This window comes from Capsicum annuum, chromosome 5 (assembly GCF_002878395.1).
Source record: "Capsicum annuum cultivar UCD-10X-F1 chromosome 5, UCD10Xv1.1, whole genome shotgun sequence".
NCBI classification, from domain to species: Eukaryota; Viridiplantae; Streptophyta; class Magnoliopsida; order Solanales; family Solanaceae; genus Capsicum; species Capsicum annuum.
Window position 1 is genome coordinate 49,534,059 of NC_061115.1, and position 9,644 is coordinate 49,543,702.

A 9,644-nucleotide genomic window follows, 5' to 3' on the forward strand; every position below is an offset into this window, starting at 1 on the left:
TCGATGTTGACATCCATATAAAATCTTTAGGGAGGTATGATGCATTCTATGAATTATTTCCCTTCTTTCTTTACTCTCGTGTTGTTCAACATTATTGTAGGTATGGGTTTGGTCCAATTGGTTTCTCCTTATTCTAATTGGCTTCTAAATAAAGCAAAATGGAGGCCACCCGACTCCAGCTAGCACCACAAGCAACAAAATTAAAACTTAGAAGGTTACATATGGTATCTATACTAAGGAATGTGATTAATATATTATGATGATCAACTAGTGGTAGCTAAGAGTGTGGTATTTAACATTGTTTTTAGGGAAACGGGAGTGCCAGGTTAAGTTCTTCTTTAATGAAATTCTATGTATGTAATGAAACGGGAGGCCCATATTTGTTGAGGTTTATGGTATCAGACCTTTCTCTTTCATTCCACTCAGAAAGCATAACTCATCCACGTCCTTCTTTTTCACCTTGATGATCTCTTGATCAGGGATAACATAATTGAATAGGATGTTAACGGTCTTCCACATATGGGAAAGCATAAGTCTTAGGAGCACCTCTTATTTTTCTCCTCTCCCATATCCCTCCAAAGCTATGTGCAGTACTAAGTAGTGTTAGGAGGGTTATGGAGTTGGAAGGAGCCAAACTCTTGGGAGGCAAGTGGGATTGCTCTAAATAGCTCCTCAAAGTAGCCATGTTTACCTAAATACACTCGTAGGATATCAGGGGATATATGGGAGGGGTTTTACCCTCTACTTCCTCTTTTATTGCTTGGATGCTCTTCCTCTTTGTCCCACCCTCCGCTACTTTCTTTCCTAACCTTGAACACAGAAACACCCCAAATTTTGGACCTTAAAAACATTTTGAGTTCTAAACTTTTTGCCCTGGAAATGACTCACCTGATGAGTCGTAATGTGTCTTTACAGTTCATAGGAACCAGTCGTAATGCGCCAAGAAAGATTTTCCTAAGTCACTGCTTTGATAGAGACAAACTTAACGAGTTGTATAGACTCCTACCGAGTCGTAGGGAGGGTATTTCATAATATGTCCAATGTATTGCCTTTATTAAAATTGTTGAGAATATTACTTAACTCTATGATTCATAGTATCACATTACGGTACATAGGGTACAATTCGTAGGGTTCACAGTGAAGAGCCTAAAGAGGTTCTGTTCTTTCTACGACTGGAGGGTCTGAGTCGTAAGATGACCCTACGAATCCTAAGGTCACCCATAAGGACTTATGGTTTAATTTCCATCTTTTAATAAGGGTATTTTAGGCATTTCTCTCTTGCGCTAAACATAACCTATGACATTATAAACCCTATTGAAACACTTTATTATCACCTATTACATAATAAAAACATATTCTCTTCTCTCTCAAATTCTCTCAAGCCAAGGAAGCTAGGGTTTCCTCAAGGTGGAGAATCTAGGGGTCAATTCAAGGTTTCTTCTTCATAGTTGTAAATATTTCAGGCATGTGACTCTTCCCTCATTGTTAATTCTCTAAAAGCATATGTATTAAATTGTTATTCACATGAAATTGTTTTAGCTTTGAAAACAAGGGTTATGTGTTTTGAATGCTTATTGTTGAACAATGTTTTCCCATGATTTAATTGTGATTATTCATGATTTAAATATTATTTTGAACTTGTGGGTTCATGGGAATGGTGATTAAACTGAGGGGTCAAGGGTTAACCCTAATTTTATGATTTCGCTTTGATTATGGTTTTGGAAATGTATGCCCTCAACATATTTGTGAAATTGTCAATGAAAAAGGGCTTTTGTCACATAGTTTGGTTTTTCCACTTGTAATAATGCATTGGAATAAAAAGGATAATGAATTATGCATGTTTTCCTTGAAAGGCCTTGGTGTCCATGTACAAATGGTAGAATTGGAACCTTGTGGGCTCAGTTGATTAAATGGGTTCGAGTCTCTAATGATTGATTATTTGAATATCTTTTGACTTATGAGTTTGAGTCCCTGTCTGTTGAGTAGATGATATGGCATGATGATATTATCTTGCAAGTGGGTTTGGTATGACTATAACAACGGGATGCCCTGGTGTGTAATTGGTTAAATGAAAATAGGAATATGTGTTAAATATTTTAAATGGGCTTTAAAAGAGGGTTATATAGATGAGTCATTAAAGTGGAGGTCTGAGTGATCAACACTAGAAACCTCACTAGCCGGTCGGTAGTTGTTATAGCTTGAGGGTTTGAGTCCCCTAGCTTGTGACCAGGTGGTTCGAGTCCACCTTATTAATACTATTATGATTGGAGGGTTCGAATCCCCCATATCATATTTCATAATCAGGAGCTTAAATCACCTTAGTATATGATTGGAGGGTTTGAGTCCTCCATGCATATATGTATGATCTTTCTTCAATTCGTGTGGCTACACGCACTGGAGCCCAACTAGGGGATGAGAGGTGTGGCCTATATATCTTATGGGTACTATTATATGATGGTTGAGCTACATAATTCAGGTTAAATTTTTTAAGTGAATGTTAAACTTGTTCCCTATCCTGGCATGTGATATATATATATATATATATGAATTTGATTATGTTCATTGGATTTTGAATGAATTTGAAACTGATAATCATGGAATTATGTAATACTTATCCCCGAGTTACATGCTAGCGTTCACCCCGCTAACCGTCTTTGGATTTTGTATCCCCATGTGATTCAGGCCATAAATCAACATATCTTGTACGGTGATTTAGATTCGGGGTCAGTTCATGAGTTGACATTGAATTGGTAAGCTTCCATATATTAGAAATCTATATTTTGTGTTTTGTTCCTCTTATGACTTAAACTTCTTTTTGTCTATTTCTGGGGGCATCTCTCGACATTTTTTTGATATTCAATTTTGGATCATTGTCTAGACGGCTTTCTTTGGACTACTATGGTTATTGGCAGCGATGATTGATCATGGACATAAACTGAAATTTTCTTAAGCTATTTCACGCTATCTTTTATGTATTCAGAATTCATCTGACTTTAAGGTGTTCTATTTTTAGGTTGGTTAGGTAAAAAGGTGATCTTAGGTCCATGTGGGACTTGAGATACCCGACACGGCTAGGCCCTAGTTCGGATCGTGTCATACAACCTTCAACTTGGGCAATAATGAAAGTTCTTAACTCCACTTCACTCTAAATGTTTAATATGAACATTCTTCCCCTCAAAAGAACTTTTAATACTAGGATAATGATCATGATACTTATTTTTATATAGAAATAATTTGATTCAAGTTTATACATATAGAAACAACGGTTTGAATTCTAGCCCAAAAATACGAGGTGTTACATTATCTCCCCCTTGGAATCACTCATCCTCGAATGATGGATAGGAATATTTCAATGCTTTAGAAGTATTGAACAAGGTATGTAACTTCTACTTAAGAATTTTCCCACAACAAAAATACATATAGGATTTAAAAGGGTCTTCATGTCATCACCAAGTAAATTATGTGAGCAAGAATCATAAGACAATGAAACCAAGAAACTCTTATGGGTTACTCATTCAACATCCCTGAACACAGTTTAAGTCAAAAACCAATGGTTTAAGCATGAGAAGGTCAAAAATAAATTGATGGAAATTTTAAGGTCTTATATCAATAGCTCTTAGATATCTCAATACTTCTCAACTACGATTTCAGCTACTAGTACCACACTTCACCATTTAAATCTCACAATCCGCCCCCCCCCCCCCCCCCCCCCCCCCTTAACCCCCCACCCCCCCCCCCCCCCCTCCCCCGCCCCCAAAACACATTACCATAAGAGCCGGATTCTAACTATACATTGATTCCATATTTAAGCCTAAACAAAGTTAAAAGACACTAACTTAAGCTATGGGGATCTATACACTACATCCATCCATGAATACTACTCCATTCTATAATTGTAGTAAAACATCATCATGCCTTAATCAAGAGTACTTGCCTCATAATAAAATGCATTGTGTATATATAAATCACAACATTCAAGCCTATCTGTACTACACCCACCTTACGGATCTCCCCACCAAAAACCAACAACCTTTATCACCCTCACAAAGATTTTCACCACATATACCTCTCCTATCTATTATGAATAATAATGTTTCACCTCACTCTTCCTACTTCATCTATAACCTTAGTTCGAGTAGTCACACCAAAATTTTTTAGTAAAAGAATCATCCACTCTCTAATCTATAACTTTACCATGCATTTATAACTACCACCATCCTAACCTTGAAAGTATATCCCATCATTAAGTCTATATATACAGCACCCACACAATGGTGGGGGTTCACCATACACGACAACCCAAACTCCCCTCAACAACTTTAATACTAAGACACTAAAGTGTTTATAGGACTTCCCCTTAGGGGATCCTATCTTAAGTTCCTCCAACTCCCAAAGTCATCACCTTATAACTAACATTTTCATGGGTATCCACATCTATGCTTCTAAACACTCAACACTCCATTTTCAACTCTGTAGAATAATACATTACACCTCTAATATTAGAACCCCATAATTGAACAAAAATTTAAAGCTAAACCAAGGGTTCATATAGTCTACCCATTTCCCCTTCAATTCAACTCTACATAACACCATATCACAACTTCCTAACACTAAAAGAAAATTCTCTCACCTTGTTCAAGCCTACCCCAATGTCACAAGGTAATACCCATAACAACATAATATTAGTCTAAACCATACTATATACTTTATTCATACGACCTAAGTCTCTTATTCATCTAATTATTTAGCCACCATTTCTACATCAACATTAGAACTCAAGCATACATCACCATTACACACTCTAATATTTCATAATTCATTAATCTAAGCTCTTTAACACATTACATCAACCCTATAAAATAACTCCTATTTTTCATCACTATCATTGAGCTACTATTATTATCACCACAATAAACATCTAAAGTTCAAGTTAGTCTCAAGCAAAAATCATGGACCACCAACAAAATATCCCGTACAACAAACTAGCCCACTAAATAGATAAATCCATCTAAATTTCTTATTTAACTTAACTATGGTCCAAAAGCATATTATTCCTCACCACATTACTACTACTCCTAATATTTCTTACATGTATTCTCACATAGCAAACCAACATAAAGCTACTAGATAACAATCAAGGGACCATTATTATATCAAACACACCAAATTAGGGTATTCGATCTTAATCCCATTACCAAATCTATTAGGGTCTATAGAACATTCACCTCCTTCCCATCACATCCAATTACCCATTGATGTTTGATCAGATGCTAGCATACTTGAGACTTTTAACTGAGAATAATTGCAAAGTCTTAATCAACTTTTATCATTTTTGATTGTCTTCTCTTTGATATTGCAGTAAAAGTCAAGATGCAAGAGAACCAGCAATAATAGAAGTAAAAAATTTGATTTCTAAGCAAGTATAGAGGGAAGTATAGCTGATAACTTGTTTGATAAGTCATCAGCCTTGTGATAAGCTATCAGAGTTGCCATCATCCTTAGAAAGAAAATAAAATTCAGCTGGAAAAAGTGACGACAACCTGTGATAAGCTGTCAGAGTTATGATAAGTCATCAAGCTCGCCATCAGGCTTAGGCAGTGCTTGAGAACTTAAAGTGAAGAAGAAATGACAATTCTAATAAGTCATCACATGTCTGAGAAGATATCAGGTGTTTGATAAGCTGTCAAGAATGTCGTCACTCAGAAGCAGAAGACAAAAATTTATACCATGCCTGAAGACATGTTCTACTAAGCTATCAGAACTCTGATAAGCCGTCAGGCATGTCGCACACATAATAAGAAGGCAATAAATAGGAATTATGTCATACGACATAGTCTGATAAACTATCAGAACTCTGATAAGCCGTCAGACATATCGTCAGCTAAGGAGAAAAATCTGAAATTTTAATTTCAAATTTTTCTTAAATTACGAATATAAATAGCAGATTTTAGGATTTCATTGAGGGAGGGCTGAACATCTTGAACTTATTCCAAAAACTATTTTACTTCTGTTTGGTCTCTAAACTTGGATTTTAATTTTCAATTCTTTGATTTAGTTGTGGGATATTCTTCTTAAATTTGGGAAGAGAATCAATTTCTGATTACATCTTTTATAAGTTTAATCACTTTGAATTATGAATTCAGTTATTGTTATCACTTTATTTCTCATGTGGAACTAAAACCATAACTAGGGTTGTTGAATCTATGATTATTCCTTTATGGATTTAATAGTTGGGTAGGGTTTGAGTGATTGTGGGAACATCTTGATAATTCCTTTGTAATGATTATTTTCTATTGGTTGCAAGCAATAGACCTAGCCTTATGTTTGTTTGCTCGAACTGAGAAATAAACTAAAGGTAGTAAATTATCAACGAGGATTTGGAAAGGTGAAGTTCTCATCTAATGATTAATGTTGTAACAAGATTGATCAACTCGAGATAAAATCAGTATAAATCGAATGATTTCCTAAGTTTGAGAGAATTAGGGAGTTCAACATCTAGGCAAGTTGGGAAATACTCCGATGGATTATCAAAACTGATAATTTGGTGTTTTCCATAAGTGATAAGAATCCAGTACTACAGCTATCATTCAATGAGGGTTAGTAATCATAGTGATCACAACTTTAGTTTGTCTATATCATTGATTTGAAATATTACAGTTTAAGATTTGGGTTCTAAGGTGAATTGAAGTGTTAATAACTTTTGTTCAATCATTAAAAAATCTCCATTTCATATTTTCGTATCATTTGTTTGAATTGAACGTATAGCTATAGTTTCAAATTAGTTTAATCACCACTCACATTGTTTCTCATGGATTCGACCACGACTTCAAAGTTGGGTAAATGTATTGACGATGATCGTATTGCACTAAATTGATGTGTAAGTTGAGCGTTATCAAATATGGCACCATTCCTAGGAAATAATTTGGCGTATTGAGTTGGTTTGGAATTTTAGCCTACTTGTTTGAATTCAAACTTGTAAATATTTATTTTTAGTTTTCTTTGATTTCTTGTGTTAGATAGATTTTTATTTTAGTTTACTTATTACCATGGCATTGTTGAATGAACATGAGCTTGGTGGTTGAAAATCATATCTTGATGATCCATGTCCATATTATGATAGACCTCTCTTTTGGCAAGATTAGAGATATGCTCCCCAGAGAGATATGTGTGCACCATCTCCATCATACCATGAGTATGATTATTCTTTATATGGTGGTCAAGATGGACATTGGAGTAATTTCCCAAATACCCTCTCCCCCTATTTCTCTAACCCAAATTATAGCTCTTCTTATAAGTTTGATAGGTCTTATGGTCAAGAAAAAGAGAATGAAACATCGGGAAGAGTGGCATTGAAGCTATGTTTTAATGAATGTTAGATCTCCAGAAAGAAACGATGATATCATATGTGATATATGTCAAGTCATCAAGCCAATCATTCGTGAGGAGATGGATATAGAGGTCAATCATTTGAAGCATTCTTCTATATTATGTTTAGATGATATCTTGTCTGTGAAATCATTTAAAATAATGGAAGAGTGTGAAGATGAGGAACAAGAATCGTATATTGATATTGAGCTTGATGTTGAGAAACCCTCAGTGATTTCCCAACCAACCAAACCAACCATGAGAGATGATTCCAAGATTAAGGACATGGTGCTAGAAGAAAAAGAAGAAACAAAGAAAATTTCTAATAAAGACTCTAGCCTAATTTGAAGTGAAGATGTTGAGAAGGTAAATAAAAGTGAGCGTCTAGTAGATAATGTAAATTTTGAAGTAGGGTTGATTGGGCCTCATTCAAAGCACTTTCCTACATTATGTTATGATGATATGTTGTCTGTAGAATCATTTAAAATAGTATAAGAGTGTGAAGATAAGGAACAAGAATCCTATATTCTTGATTTTACATTAGACAAGCAACATAAAAACATACCTCACTTTAGGGTCGAGTGGTTTACGACGCTTAATCTATTACTCAACTTCTTAATTTTTGTACCACCCCCTCTATGATCGAGGCAAGAAATTGGACTCTAAGTTGGGGTGAAATTCATATCCTCAGGGTGGAGGAAAAAGTTGAGTTGGGTCCTGCCACAACAATAAATTAGGCATTGCTTGGGAGGCAACCCAAGGTATTTTATTATTTGTATTCATATTATGTGATTGACATCAAATCTTCGCATCCATGGTACCACGGGTATGTTTCTAACTCTCCTGTTTAGGTTTGATGCATTTGGGATATTGCATAATTTTAAGTTAAGGGTAGGGCTACTTGTGGGTGTTGATGTCCTTGCGGGCTTTTTGTTGTCGTGACTCTTTTCCCCAGAGTCTTGCTCCTAGTAGAGCCGGCATGTTTAGGCATATTGTGATTTATTGTAAAACATTGTAGTTGAGTAGGAGAAATACAAGTAACTTAGGCAGTTAACATGTTTTTATTTATTTTTGAACATCTCTCCAATGGTCTATTTTATAACAGTGTGATATGCATTCATGTGTGACCACTGTGCATCTTGGTATGGCCTCAGTACTAGTGACATGATAGCCATTGCTAAACAATTACATGAACCGAATGGATAGTAGATTATGATGTACCTTTGTGCTATGTGTGTGTGAGATACTACCTAGTTCCAGTTGTATGTTAAATCCAGAACTTACCCGGTTGGTCTTGCCTTGGTTGTAGGATAGCGGTTAGAAAATGATCATAGGTCGTTGTTGATATTAGTTCACTTTTAGCCTAAATGACCTTCCATGTGTGAACAATATCCCTTGATCCTGATTTTGAGCCTGAATGCCTATTCTTTTTATGTTCCCTATCACCTTCCCATTTGTATCACAATAAACATGTTTTGGCCCTGGTCCTCCTTAGACATAGTGTACTTTAACATAGGCAAATAGCATAAGTTGAGGGTGGCTATCATAGGGGTGTGTGATGTAAACTGAGTATGAAGAAGGGTAATAAAAAAATATGCAAGGCTGGGTGTGGTAGAAAAATAATGAGAAAAGAAAAGTTGTGAAAAAAAAATGAATGAATAAAAACTGTACCCAGCTTGAATGTGTTTTAATCAAGAAAGGGAGAAATAAGGTAAAGGTTGATAAGTGAGACCCCAAAAATAGTGTAGTGCCAAGGAGGCTTAGTTACTTTAAATATCTTTGTGTATCATACCAGCCCTAAGCCTATATTACAAGCTGAAGAAAAGTCCTATAGTGATCCTAACTTAACTGTCTGAAAGCTTCGCTAATGAAAATAAGGGCAAGCTAATGGTATTTGGCATACATTGACTGGAACTTCTTTATAAGAGTGAGTGTCTCTTGACCTTCCCCACATTGACATGCTTGAGTTCACATATGAGTGAGGAGGGACCTCCTTGTTGTAAAGTCCCACTAGTTATGTTGCTAGTTGCTAACTTATTTGGATAGTGTAATCTTGGCACATGCATGGTTGTTGTTGCTGAATTGATGCCATATCTTGATTCCTGTGTGTCGCATTGTTGTCCTTCAATAATATGCAAAGTTGTTTTTTAAATTAATATACCTTGGGTATGGTGAAGATGTTTTAAGATAATATGGATTGTTGACTGCCGAATGTACTTTGTATCCTCTTGGTTGTGTTTTAGTTGCTTGAGGACAAGCAATTGTTTTAAGTTGAGGGT